Raw genomic sequence first — 15359 nt, forward strand, 5'->3', positions numbered from 1 at the left:
ACTATTACAGACAGAATACAGACGTGGAAAGAAGGCCCCCTTGAACTTTTGCAGTTTATTCAAAAGTATAACCTTGGGAACTCGGTTCCAAATATAGTAATAATGCTGAGGATTTTCCTCACAATTGCTGTTAGTGTTGCAACCTGTGAGAGGAGTTTTTCGAAACTAAAACTGATCAAGAATGACTTAAGATCTACTATGAGCACCTTGCGGTTGAGAAATCTTGCCATACTGTCTATAGAGCGACAATTGACAGATGAAATAGTTTTTGACAATGTCATTGAAGAATTTGCCAACAAAAAAACAAGAAAAGTTACTTTGTAGAAAGTTGTAGTTTTCATTTCAGAAATAAAGATGGTCCTAATTTTTTACACTTTTTTTACTTTTTTCCCTATCCTATATGTCGTTTTTGCTTTTGTTTAAATGTTACTTATAAAGTTTAAGTATGTTTGGTGTGTATTTAAAGCATACTATATTTGAGTATGTGAAAGTATAGTAATATTATAATGGTACACAAACTATTTAATAAATAAATATATATATATATATATATATATATATATATATATATATATATATATATATATATATATATATATATATATATATATATATATATATATATATATATATATATATATATATATATATATATATATATATATATAACTTGATAAAATCACACGGGAAAAGGGAAACAACGGAGTACCTTAGCTTTCGTCTTTATTCAAGACATCTTCAGAGGCAACTGATATATATATATAAGAGTGAGTCACTGTGCAATATGTAATTTTTGTGGGGCCACGGGAGGGGGGGGGGCAAACTCAAGGGCCGCCCCGGGCGGCACACACTCTAGCTACGCCACTGAGTGGTAGGGTAGTGGTGGTGGGCCAGCGCGGCGTGGGTGTGGTGGAGCATCCTCCCTGATCTGAAGTGTTATTGGTGGGGACATACTTGAAGTGTGGGAGCGAGTATTTAACAATGAGTCGGTGATTATCGGATGTCACCCTAAGCATTGTCACCCAAGGTTCTTCTCATCCCTTACGGCATTAATTGCAAATATTCAGTGTGTTGACCGGCGATCACCAAGCGAGTTTGTGAGTATTTAGTTGGACGGCTACTGCAGGTGTGCCAGGTGCCATTGTCGATAGGCTTACTTTGCCAGGGGTGGTATCGAGACTCTCGCCCCTATGGAGCCAAGTGCTCTACGCTTGCGGATGCCCCCCCCCAAGTAACGGCCATTTCATGTAGTGTCGGCCGACCAAGTGAGTATATATAACTAATATTACATCAGTGCGACCATAGAAATAGTGGTTATGTCTGCCAAGGTTTATAAACAAGTGTTAGGTGTGACAATTCTTGCTCCCAGTGTATCATTCTGATGTGTGGATTGTCACCCACAGGGGGGCAGCCTACACACCCACGCACACACGTATGCCCCTACTACTCGTACATAGCAGTCACTCATAAGAACTAGTGTATTCTTCTGTATGGGACCAAAGCAGAAGTCGGAGGCGGACGTAACTGTCGCCCAAGGAGCTGAACACTATGCCGGGTAACGGACATTGTTCTGTCTGTGCTAGCCAGAACCAAAATTGCACTAGCTGTGATTGTGAGAGAAACAACCGACCGTGTGTGGTTTGCAGAAAGGGAAACAACTGTCAAAATCCACAAGGCAGGGAGCCGACACAGGAGGCCACAGTGGATATTGCCGGGACCCAACCGCCCGATGATATCCTAAATGATAGCAGTGAGTCTACTCAACCTGAAAATGTAGTACAGGTTGTACCTCTCTAGTCCGGCAACCTCGGGACCTGACCGGTGCCGGACCATGGAAATTCACCCTTTTCCTGGATAGATAGTGACTTGTGCTTACACTTGGAAGCACTAGCACCACTTTCTCTGCTTCATGGTCTCTTTGAAGACATATTGAAGGGTTAAATGTCGTACAGTAGGTTCTCAAATTTCGCGAGTTTTTAACTCGACGTTTTTTATTGGAACACACAAAAAACCAAAACAATTTTAAATTTTGACGGCGGAAACTCGAATTTCGACGGGTTTGAAAGGGTTAAATGTTATACTCTGAGAGAGAGAGAGAGAGAGAGAGAGAGAGAGAGAGAGAGAGAGAGAGAGAGAGAGAGAGAGAGAGAGAGAGAGAGAGAGAGAGAGAGAGAGAGAGAGAGAGAGAGAGAGAGAGAGAGAGAGAGAGAGAGAGAGAGAGAGAGAGAGAGAGAGAGAGAGAGAGAGAGAGAGAGAGAGAGAGAGAGAGAGAGAGAGAGAGAGAGAGAGAGAGAGAGAGAGAGAGAGAGAGAGAGAGAGAGAGAGAGAGAGAGAGAGAGAGAGAGAGAGAGAGAGAGAGAGAGAGAGAGAGAGAGAGAGAGAGAGAGAGAGAGAGAGAGAGAGAGAGAGAGAGAGAGAGAGAGAGAGAGAGAGAGAGAGAGAGAGAGAGAGAGAGAGAGAGAGAGAGAGAGAGAGAGAGAGAGAGAGAGAGAGAGAGAGAGAGAGAGAGAGAGAGAGAGAGAGAGAGAGAGAGAGAGAGAGAGAGAGAGAGAGAGAGAGAGAGAGAGAGAGAGAGAGAGAGAGAGAGAGAGAGAGAGAGAGAGAGAGAGAGAGAGAGAGAGAGAGAGAGAGAGAGAGAGAGAGAGAGAGAGAGAGAGAGAGAGAGAGAGAGAGAGAGAGAGAGAGAGAGAGAGAGAGAGAGAGAGAGAGAGAGAGAGAGAGAGAGAGAGAGAGAGAGAGAGAGAGAGAGAGAGAGAGAGAGAGAGAGAGAGAGAGAGAGAGAGAGAGAGAGAGAGAGAGAGAGAGAGAGAGAGAGAGAGAGAGAGAGAGAGAGAGAGAGAGAGAGAGAGAGAGAGAGAGAGAGAGAGAGAGAGAGAGAGAGAGAGAGAGAGAGAGAGAGAGAGAGAGAGAGAGAGAGAGAGAGAGAGAGAGAGAGAGAGAGAGAGAGAGAGAGAGAGAGAGAGAGAGAGAGAGAGAGAGAGAGAGAGAGAGAGAGAGAGAGAGAGAGAGAGAGAGAGAGAGAGAGAGAGAGAGAGAGAGAGAGAGAGAGAGAGAGAGAGAGAGAGAGAGAGAGAGAGAGAGAGAGAGAGAGAGAGAGAGAGAGAGAGAGAGAGAGAGAGAGAGAGAGAGAGAGAGAGAGAGAGAGAGAGAGAGAGAGAGAGAGAGAGAGAGAGAGAGAGAGAGAGAGAGAGAGAGAGAGAGAGAGAGAGAGAGTGAAAATTTAATACTCCTGTAATAATAATAATAATACTTCAGATAAAAAAAAAATAAAAGAGCTGCCTATCTACCTATTGGACAAACTAATATCGTTCCGAACCACGGGAGTTTCCGGACCACAGAATGCCGGACTAGGGAGGTACAACCTGTACTAATAAACGCTGCTCCAATAGTAGCTGATGTCCACGAGGTGAATGACAGACAGCCACCACAGTGGAATGGCATGTCGATGGAAAATGCAGACATATGGGTTAAAGAAACTTACTCAGAAATTGTCAGGTGGTCGCCAGAAAACCTGTTTGAACCACCCAAGTGTGAGGCCACCAAAGAAATGATTCGGGAGATGATTCGCTTCATAACTGATTACACCCACGACTGCTTCCTCGCCCCTTTAGCTCTTCACATACTGGCAATAACACCTCATCTATTCTGTCAGAGGACACACACAAAGACTAAGCACAAACATAATGTGGCAGCAATGAAGAGAATATTGACAATGTGGCAGACTGGGGCCCTTGATGATCTCCTATGTGAAGCAAGAACACTGCAGGAGAGACTAAAATTTATAGGAGACAGAAAGCAAAACGCCGATGACGTTGCAAGAAAGTCTGGAAACAAAATGCGTGTGGAAAAAGTGTCTCTTGCGGTAAGATCTCTCACAGAGGAATCCACCGGTGGGGTGATGCCAATAAACGGAGAGACATTAAAACTACTGAAAGAGAAACATCCCCCTGCAAGTGAAGACGAAGGCATCAGGTTCCACGGTGACTATATCCCACCAAATGCTGTCCTGTTCGAGAAAATAACAAGAGGGATGGTGTGGAAAAAGGCACTGAAGACTCGAGGGGGTGCCGGCTCTTCAGGTCTGGATGCAAACGGTTGGAGAGTCATCCTCAGCACTAACAAGTTTGGCCCTGTAGCAAGTGATCTCTGCACTGCCATTGCCACCCTTGCAAGAAAGCTTGCATCCTCTTGCTGCCATCACCTCCATATTCTGACGGCCTGCCACCTTATTCCCCTGGATAAGAAACCAGGATGTAGACCTATAGGGGTGGGGGTTAGTGCTGAGGCGGATCATCGGAAAATGCATAATAGAGGTGGTAAAGGATGATGTCAGGGCAGCAGCAGGGAACTTGCAAGTTGGTGCTGGCCACCAGGCTGGAGGGGAAGCTGCCATTCATGCCATGAGAACGATATTTGAGTAGCGTGATTGTGAGGCCATTCTCCTGGTTGACGCTTCCAACGCATTCAACATACTTAACCGCAAGGCCGCACGGCACAACATCAAGATCAAGTGTCCAAGCTTTGCAATGTATGTTGAAAACTCCTATAGGAATTCATCAGACATTTATATAGTAAACAACAAGGCTCTAAGAGGGGATACCATCATACAGTCAATAGAGGGAACAACGCAGGGGGACCCCGTTGCAATGGCAATGTATGCAATATGCTTATCCGTGCTCCAATACACAATAAAATATGAAACAACTGAGGTCAAGCAAGTGTCTTATGCTGACGACCTAACAGGAGCAGGAAAAGTGGAGGACATCAAAAAGTGGTGGGACCTGGTAACATGCCGAGGCCCACAAATAGGGTACCACCCAAACGCCAGCAAGTCAGAACATTATGAACGGGCAATGGAGGTGTTCGGTGGAAGTGAGGTCAAAATAACAAAGGACGGCCAAAGACATCTAGGTGCAGTAATTGGCACGAAGGACTTCAAGACCGAGTACGTAACAGTAAAGGTGAATGAGTGGGTTAGGGAAATCCAAACTCTGTGTGAGATTGCTAACACAGAGCCACATGCGGCTTTTGCTGCATTCACCCATGGAGTCAAGCATCGTTGGAAATACCTGATGCGCACTATCCCTGATATCGGACCCCTCCTCCGGCCTCTGAAAGAAGCTATCAGCGTCAATTTTATTCCCAAATTAGTGAAACACCTTCACTTAGGGTAACCCCAGCAGAAAGATCACTCCTTGTATTACCACTGAGACTGGGCGGAATGGGATTGACCAATCCAAAGGAGATTGCTGCCACCGAACATCAAAACTCTGTTAAGCTCACGGCAGCCCTCACTGACCACATAATAGCTCAGAACGCAACAGGTGAGGTGGATACCAGTGAAGTAAACAAGATTTGACGGTCCATTATGACATATCGACAGCACGGCCAGAGTGATAAACTGATGCTGCAAGTGACAGAAAACTTGAAAAAAGTAGCTATAGCACAGGAGGTGGGTGCCTCGAACTGGCTAACTACATTACTGAAAAGGGCAAAAGGTTTCAGTATTAATAAACAAGAATTTACAGATGCCATTGCTCTAAGGTACAGTAGGCCAGTAGAAGGTTTGCCCTCCCAATGTGTGTGTGGCTCATCTTATGACATAGACCACGCCATGGTGTGCAAGAAAGGGGGCTTCATATGCATGAGGCATGACGAGGTAAGGGACCTCACAGCAAATGTGATGAAGGAAATCTGGACAGTGAAAATTTCCATCACAGGACTTCCAACACATCCAATGAAGCCCGTGTTGATGTCAGTGCTCGAGGATTCTGGAGGCGGGGACAGCGAGCCTTCTTTGACATAAGGATTTTCAAACCCGTAGCCGCATGTCACCGCAACCTAGCTCTCGATGCTGCACACAGGAGGAACAGGAACAACAAGATTAGGGCATATGGGGAAAGAATTCAGAACGTTGATCAAGGCAGCTTCACTCCTCTAGTGATGTCCGAACAGAAGCAGCAGCCCAGAAGTTATGTTACAGCCTGGTTGAGATGTCGACTGTCCTTCTCTCTCCATAGGTCCCAAAGCCGACAACAGTCGCAGATATTGACTATGAGGCAGTAGTAGTAACCTACCTTAGAACAGGTGGAGTAGTAGTAGAAGTAACAGTCATTATTCTTAGATACGGCTGTTTTCTCGCCCATTCTAATCTGCCAAGACAAAAAATATGTTAAGTCAGTAATTTTTTTATTTTTTCGTTGAGACCAATAACCAAATTGGCCACCAGCCATTCCTGCAACAACAGCATAAAAATAACACAAAGTAACCTAATAAATTTACTCAAGCAACATTTTTGGGGTGTCTACTTGTTAAAAAGTAATAAAACTTTGTATTACTTTTACTTAAATATGGTTTTCTAATACTTTTACTCCAATACAATTAAAAAACCAAACAATAATTGTTACTCATTACATGACACAAACAAAGAATTTTAATGTTTGTGACAAACTACAGTAATAATATATTTTAATTAATTATTAACCATAGTAAAAGAGTGGTGTGGGTGGAGGGTATGGTGTGGGTGGAGGGTATGGTGTGGGTGGAGGGTATGGTGTGGGTGGAGGGTATGGTGTGGGTGGAGGGTATGGTGTGGGTGGAGGGTATGGTGTGGGTGGAGCGTATGGTGTTGGTGGAGCGTATGGTGTGGGTGGAGGGTATGGAGGGGGTGGAGGGTATGGTGTGGGGCGACACCAGACGGTCACTTTTTTTTTTACGGGGATTAGCCCACCCGGATACAGGTCACTGACCCACATAGGGGCCTGGGGGGCAAAAATGTAATACAGTGGGGTATGCTATAACGAACGGATCCTACTACGAATATTCCTATAACGAACGGTTTTACCTATAAAATTGAGAATGCTGTAACGAACGCAACTCCTACAACGAACGTGGATGAATACGGGACTATTTCGCCTGGCGCATGAATATTGTTGTAACGCGACCCACAACAAGAGCGTCAGGCGCCATCTTTGTCTCATTGTGTAGCCAGTGCACCACTGTTATTGTTGAAATTTCGTCTTTTGATGTGGAAATAGAGTTATTTGTGTAAATATTTTGTTATACAAGTGTACAATTGTAACAATGAATCGTCCAAAGCGAGTGAGAAAGTTCATAACTCTTGAAACTAAGAAAGAAATCATAAAAAAACGTGAGGATGGAACAAGCATTGCGAAACTTAGTGATGAGTATGGGATGGCTAAATCGACTATATGTACGATTTTGAAGAATAAAGAGGAGTCGAAAACTGTGCACGTGGCTAAGGGAATCTCTAGACTTAGCAAAGCAAGGTGTAATGTGATTGAAGAGATGGAAAATTTACTCTTAGTGAGGATAAAGGAGAATGAAATGGCAGGTGATAGCATTAGTGAAGCTATAATTTGTGAGAAGGCCAAACAATTGTTTGAGGACCTTAAAGCCAAGACTCCCAGTGCAAGTGATAGTGATGTGCCAGTGTTTAGGGGTGCCAAGGGGTGGTTTACTGGTTTCAGAAGGAGAAATAAATTACATAGTGTTGTGAGACATGGTGATGCTGCTAGTGCAGATAAGGAAGCAGCTAAGGAACACCATGACATTTTTTTTAATGTTATTAAAGAGGGAGGCTTTGTTTCTCAGCAGGTATTCAACTGTGATGAAACTGGACTTTTTGGAAAAAATGCCTCGCCGTACATACATTACCAAAGAGGAAACTTCTGTCCCTGGCCATAAGCCAATGAATGACAGGCTTATCCTCCTTCTTTGTGCTAATGCTTCTGGTGACTGCAAAATAAAGCCACTCCTTGTGTACCATGCAGAAAACCCCAGAGCTTTCAAAAACATTAGGGAGACCCGCCTTGGTGTTATGTGGCGGTCAAACCCAAAGGCTTGGGTGACCAGGAGTCTTTTCTCTGAGTGGGTTATTGAGGTGTTTGGACCCAGTGTTCGGGAATACCTCGGGGAGAATAATCTTCAACTGAAAGCTTTGTTGGTGATGGACAATACACCAGCCCACCCTCCTAATTTGATGGTTGAATTGCCAGAGGAGTTCAACTTCATCACTGTGCACTTCTTGCCACCCAACACAACACCTCTCATCCAGCCCATGGATCAACAGGTAATTTCTAACTTTAAGAAGCTGTACACAAAGGCACTGTTTAGAAAATGTTTTGCGTCCACTTCTTCCAGTGATGTTAGCTTAAAGGAATTTTGGAAGTCACTTCAATATAGCAGATGCTGTGTTTTTAATTACCTCAGCCTGGAAAGAGGTTACTGTGAGGTGTCTTTGTGCTGCTTGGAGGCCATTGTGGCCTGAATGTGTGCTTCAAAGAGACTTTGAAGGCTTCGAAGAGTTAGAAGAAGAGGCTGTTGTTCATGAAATTGTGTCTCTGGGCAATTCCATGGGCCTGGAAGTGGATGATGATGATGTTGAGGAGTTGGTGGAAGAGAACAGTAAGGAATTGTCCACTGAGGAGCTGCTTGAGCTTCACAAAGAACAAAACGAGACACTGAAGCGGAGCTTAACTTCTGAGGAGTCAGGGGAGGAGGAGGACAAGGAGGAAAGCCGCATCATTCCAGACAAAGATCTCAAGGATGCGTTCTTTTGCTGGAGCAAACTGTCCAAGCTTGCTGAGGATTATCATCCTGATGTTGGTTCTGTGCAAATGGCCATCAGTGTGTTTAATGACAATGTGATGAACTACTTTTGGAAGGTCAAGAAATCAAGGTTGAAGCAGCCAACCCTGGATTCCTTCTTTACAAAGGTAACAAAAGAACCTACAGACAAAGTGCCTGTGAGACAGTCACCAAAGAGGGCTAGGAAGGATGACTCCTCTCCTTCCACCTCTTCTCCATAATTCTCTCCTCCCCCCTCCCCCTCTGCCTCCTGTCCTGCATGCTGAACAACACTAAGGTAAGATAAAGTACCGTATTTTTTACATTTTCCACAGAAAATTTTCAGTGTTAAGTGGTTGTATTTGGGGGCCTGGAACGGATTAATCCTATAACGAACGAATGCTATAACGAACGAGGTTCTAGAACCAATTAGATTCGTTTTAGCATACCCCACTGTAATAATAATAATAATAATAATAATAATAATAATAATAATAATAATAATAATAATAATAATAATAATAATAAATAAGTCATAATAATTCATAATAAATAAAATTTATGATAAAACAAACAAAAATAAAATAATAAAATAATGATGATAATAATACAGTAACTGTAATAATAATAATAATAATATTAATAATAAAGAACTATAAATACAAAAATGAAAAAAAAGATCAAAAGTGAGAAACGATATACTGTATGTATGTTGTGTTGTCAATGGTAAGAGAAACAGTTGAGACCCCGCAATTGCGTGTAAATGAAGCAGAAAGTCAGATTAGCAACCTGGGACTTGGTCACAATTTTCGTGATGCCAAGAGGTCTCTGATAAGTCAGGTCAGGTCAGGTGTCAGTGACCATTACAGCAGACTTTCCCTTTGATTCTCCTGTGTCCATTAGCACCTTGCTCACCCAGCCTACCTACCCTCTTAACCTTCCTGTTAGACGTCAGTTGCTCTTTACATATACCTGTACCTAAAATGATTTTCAAAGAGGCTGTGATTCTAAAATGCTTTACATAATTCCATGGGAAGCAAACAAGAATTAAATCTAAATTATTTTGAATAAGTAGGTTAGTGGTTAGTGACTCGTCCTGTGGTAGGAGGTCCCTGACAGTACAATAGTGTTGAAGGGTGTTTGTGTTGGGGCAGTTTACAGGAAGAGAACTGTAGGTCATCCCCTGTACTTGCCAGATAGGTCTGTATCCAAACCTAATGCCAGCAGACAACATTATGTCATCAGTACACGTTGACGACACTTGTGTAATTTTCACGAAAATTCCGGCCTTGGGGACGATTTTCCGAGAAAATTTCAATTCCGGCCATCGGAGAGTTCCGGTTAAGAGGGATTCCGGCTAACGGAGATATTACCATACAGTACCGGTAAATGTGAGGAATACATCAAAATAATACCAATAAATAAGGTACAACAAAAAATACTGTATGGCCAAACACAGTAAATAAAAGAATGTTTAACACCATTTACATACACTCCCTGGTTCACCATAGTAACTCAGACCAGCTGGGACACTTCCCCCTACACTCTATGCCCTCCCTCCCTCACTGAGCCAGCTAACTTGTGTGTAAAGAAATATATATTCCCTTTATGTGTTTCCCTCTAGGACAATTATTTCTGTTATTTTTTTACAATATGTATGTAGGATGGTCTGTGTGTGTGTATATCAGTAGAAATAAATGAAGAAAGTTATGTTTATCAGCCTGTAAATGCAAGATGAAAACCAACCATAACACCTCACAGCTTGGCCCAGTAGCCTGCTGGTTACAGTGATGAGTCTAACTTGGTTACAATGCTGCCAGTGATATTAACAGATGTAATGGTGAAAATAAAGTTATCTGTAAATCTTCATTTGTTTCAGGTATTTGTAAATTCAAAAATAAATGTTGCAGGTATGGCATTAATAGATTGTAATGCTCGTAAGAGTTCAGAAATGGTTAATGCTTAGATCAGAAGAGTTGGGCGTCCGCCACACGGACGTTAATCGTCTCAGGTTATTGTCATCAGTACAGAGTAGTTATAGATCCACCTTTTATATTTACAATACAATAATTATTTTTTTATTAATTAGAAGTAATAATAATGTGTTAAGTAAGCAATAGCATATTTTTAGTTCTGGAGTTGGGTTAGGTAGAATTTATCCTACTGGAGACAGCAGCTGGGGGATTCATTAGCTTGCGGGAGACCACAACTTCACATATAAGATGAAGGCCAATTTTTTTAGCCATTTTTCAGACAAAAAAGTGAGTCTTATATGCCATAAAATATGGTGACCTAAGCTCACCTAATACCAACCTAACCTAACTTCACCTAATACCAACCTAACCTAATACCAACCTAACCTAACTTCACCTAATACCAGCAAGTGCAACATACTTAATATTGGAAGAACAAATACTGTCAATGTATACAGCCTTAACAACATCAACCTAGAGAAGTCGACTTGTGAAAGAGACCTAGGAGTACTTGTAAGCCCGGACCTACGGCCTAGAAAACAGTGCGTTAATGTTCAAAATAAGGCAAACAGAGTATTGGGTTTTATATCTAGAAGTGTAAGTAATAAGAGTGTAGAGGTCTTATTGCACCTATATCTTGCGCTAGTCAGGCCGCACCTCGATTATGCGGTTCAGTTCTGGTGCCCTTATTATAGAATGGATATCAATTCACTAGAGTCGGTGCAGCGAAGAATGACGAAAATGATTCGGGACTTAGAAACCTTCCATATCAGGATAGGTTAAAAACTAAACTTGCATTCCCTAGAAGACGAAGAGTCTTGAGGAGATATGATAGAAGTATTAAAGTGGGTGAAAAGGAATCAATAAAGGGGATATAGATAAAGTTCTTATAATATCCGAGCAGGATAGGACTGAACAACGGATTTAAGTTGGATAAGTTTAGGTTTTAGGAGGGAGATAGGAAGGAACTGGTTCACAAATAGGGTGGTGGACGAGTGGAACAAGCTTAGCAACTTTGTAGTAAGTGCTGGAACGCTGGAAAGTTTCAAAGGGAGGCTGGATAGATTCATGGATGATAGAGAGTGGTAGTAACTCTCGACAGGAGCTGCCATGCACAGGCCAACCGGTCTATTGCAGACTCCTTATTTTCTTATGTAATACCAACCTAACCTAATCTCACCTGACCCAACCGATATACAACTCAATATAGAGTTCCGTGAACGGTCGCCACAAAATCTCTCTTAATTTAACCAACGGAAGACACAAAGTGTTTAAGGCTAGTATACGTGACTTAGTCAACAGCAAGGAAAGTTTACTAAAGACACTTTGATGAGATATTATATTGAATTATCATTCAGTTGTGCTTCACATGATCACCTTTGACCCAACACAACACAGTACTTTATCTCTTGATCTGTGGACATTTTCCACCTCAGAATGGGTGTTTTTAACCCGCTCGTAGCTCTGTAAACCTTGGTTGAGCTGGGGAGGGCCACAAGGGGGCAATTATTACAGGATTTAACAAAATTTAAACTATGGATAAATTACTATAACATATGTACGATATTTCCATCAATATATAAAACAATATATAAATACCTTACAATATTGGGTATTACTTTCTTTACACACCGTTCATTCCTACCACTAATCTATTATTATATTCGAATAAGACGTCTATTTATAAGATAATTTTCATCTATTACATTACCGGCGGAAATGTATAATAACGGAGATAGCTTTTCCAAATAAAATTCTATTTTCTTCCATTAACATCCCGCCATTATCGTCTGCCTCTCCTCCAACACTGCGTGTCTCCTGCGTCTCCTTCATAAATCATCCTGCACATGCGTTGCTGTACATGTCACTCGGCCAATCAAAAGCCTTTTTGATTTTGAAACCAATTAAAATGTTTTGGGTTTAATTCGCGGTATTTTTGGCCCAATCAAATTCTAGTATTCTTTTTGGTCTCTCATATTTTGAAATTCAAGTTCAGTTCCGACCATGGAAGTCTGCGATGGGTGTCACTTAAAGTATATGGAGCTGAGTGCGAGTTTTTGGAAAAAAAACGAAGAAACTATAGCATTTTTTCGATCACATGGTGTTCTTCCAACCTCAGTTAAGTGTACTAAGAGCAAGACTGAATGTAAATATCGCTAAGGCCAACAACGACGAACAAGAACCAGGCCAATAAGGTAAGAAATAGATGATTCCATCATATGGTGAGAGTCAGTTACGTTAGGTCGGGTTAGGTTAGCTTTGGTTATTGTTTTTCCAGTGTTTTTTTGTGTGTGTATTTTTTAGTCGCTTAGCCACTTTTTTTTCTCGGAAAACGTCAAACAAAAAAAAATCGCTGAAAAAACCGGCTAATTTCCGCCAAAAAGGAAGGTCATATTCAGTCCCAACCCACACAAATACACTAGAAAAATATATTTTTAACTTGCTAAAAGTGAACGGTGTTACAAGAAAAATTTACCCTCTATTGTTGTGTACATTTAGAACCAGTTGATGATGGGGCAGAGTTTAGACCGATGATTCACTACCCAACTGTGGGGAGGAACGGACGTCCCTGATTAATATTGTACATACACACGAGGGCCATTGGATGAGTCCAGACAACCAGGACGAGGAATGTTGTCTTCCTTATGAACAACGCCTCAAGTCTCCTCCTGACAATGTGTTCTCAGTTAGGTGTAATTTCTTTCACATGTTATAGTGATGCCTCAGTGTGCGGGCGTCTGGGAGCAGTGATATAAGGTGAGGCTCGTAAATTAAATATTCATTTAAACACTTAAGTAAAGAATAGTTCCCACACGATATTTATAGATGGCCAACAACTATTATGTCCATAAGACGTTATGACTTCAACATGACAAAAACAACAAGTGAATCACTTTGTTAGGTTAGGTTAGGTTAGGGACACTGAACATGAGGGACATGAACACTGAACATGAGGGACATGAACACTGAACATGAGGGACATGAACACTGAACATGAGGGACATGAACACTGAACATGAGGGACATGAACACTGAACATGAGGGACATGAACACTGAACATGAGGGACATGAACAGTAGGACACTATACTGTGACGGCACCCAGTGTGAGCTCATCACTGGTCAACAGTGTGTGGGGGATCAGGTGTAGCACATAGGGTGTGTAACACACCTGTCGGGGATCAGGTGTAGCCCATAAGGTACAACAGTGTGTAACACACCTGTCGGGGATCAGGTGTAGCCCATAAGGTACAACAGTGTGTAACACACCTGTCGGGGATCAGGTGTAGCCATAAGGTACAACAGTGTGTAACACACCTGTCGGGGATCAGGTGTAGCCCATAAGGTACAACAGTGTGTAACACACCTGTCGGGGATCAGGTGTAGCCATAAGGTGCAACAGTGTGTAACACACCTGTCAGGGATCAGGTGTAGCCCATAAGGTACAACAGTGTGTAAACACACCTGTCAGGGATCAGGTGTAGCCCATAAGGTACAACAGTGTGTAACACACCTGTCGGGGATCAGGTGTAGCCCGGGTACAACAGTGTAACACACCTGTCCGGGGATCAGGTGTAGCCCTGTACAACAGTGTGTAACACCTGTCGGGGATCAGGTGTAGCACATAAGGTACAACAGTGTAACACACCTGTCGGGGATCAGGTGTAGCCCATAAGGTACAACAGTGTGTAACACACCTGTCGGGGATCAGGTGTAGCCCATAAGGTACAACAGTGTGTAACACACCTGTCGGGGATCAGGTGTAGCCCATAAGGTACAACAGTGTGTAACACACCTGTCGGGGATCAGGTGTAGCACATAAGGTACAACAGTGTGTAACACACCTGTCGGGGGTCAGGTGTAGCCCATAAGGTACAACAGTGTGTAACACACCTGTCGGGGATCAGGTGTAGCACATAAGGTGTGTAACACACCTGTCGGGGGTCAGGTGTGGCCCAACAAGGTCCAGCTTTTCTCACCTCGAGTAAAACACTTGTTTACTATGCCAGGGATCCTTACTATAATATTATTTACTATATATTTTACTTAACTCATCTCCTTATATGTCTTAACACATCTCCTTATATGTCTTAATACATCTCCTTATGTATATGTTTATAATAAATAGTTAATAATAATTTATTAATAAAACACCTCAATCATCGGCTCTTACATACACCAATATGGCATCAAAGGCATTTCACTAGTTTATCTTCAATAATTTTATTTCAGTAAATAATGTTTTTGGTAAATATTATATCAAAATAATTCTTCAATTATTTGACGAGTTATTATTGATATTTAATAAGAATAAATCTATTTATTACTTAATGGTCCCTGTGTAACTGATAAATGTTATTTTGAATTGAATTGAAACATTTTATTTAGCCATAAAAACACAGATATAGTGAATAATAATAACAATATTAACATGCCTGAGCCAGTTGACAACCCCACACTCTCTTTTAGGCACCTGACATATACTATTGACTTACCTCAAGGAAGTATTATGTAACATTTAGTGTTGTAGTGGATATCTCCCCTACAAAAGGTGTTTGTCGCTCAGTAGCTGACCCCAGTGGATGCCTCGTGGTCCAGGTCAACCAGCGCCGCCTTACACGACTCCTCACCAACCAGCTCTCTCTACATCACGCTTGTAACCATGCTGCCTTCCCAGCACCATGCTGCACTGTACATCCAATACAACATGTATACAGAGAGCACATTGTGAGTTTCCTTTCACCACCCCATCCTGAGTGTGAACCAAACGTCCCATACCCCACAGGGTCATCTGGTA

The 15359-nt window shown here is 42.2% G+C and overlaps 1 protein-coding gene across 6 annotated transcripts in view; it reads right to left on the minus strand.

Moving 5' to 3' along the window:
- LOC121865919 (zinc finger CCCH domain-containing protein 11A-like) overlaps window positions 1–14577 on the minus strand; it is a gene marked incomplete at its 3' end in the record, with an annotated part of 34177 nt that extends 19600 nt beyond the window's left edge. Inside the window, 2 exon segments of one of the 6 annotated variants that reach the window (XM_042365475.1) lie at window positions 6078–6152; window positions 14542–14577. 6 annotated transcript variants of the gene reach the window in all.
- Window positions 14578–15359: the final 782 nt, after the last annotated feature.

The sequence above is a fragment of the Homarus americanus genome, unplaced genomic scaffold (assembly GCF_018991925.1).
Source record: "Homarus americanus isolate GMGI-L3 unplaced genomic scaffold, GMGI_Hamer_2.0 scaffold4264, whole genome shotgun sequence".
NCBI lineage: Eukaryota > Metazoa > Arthropoda > Malacostraca > Decapoda > Nephropidae > Homarus > Homarus americanus.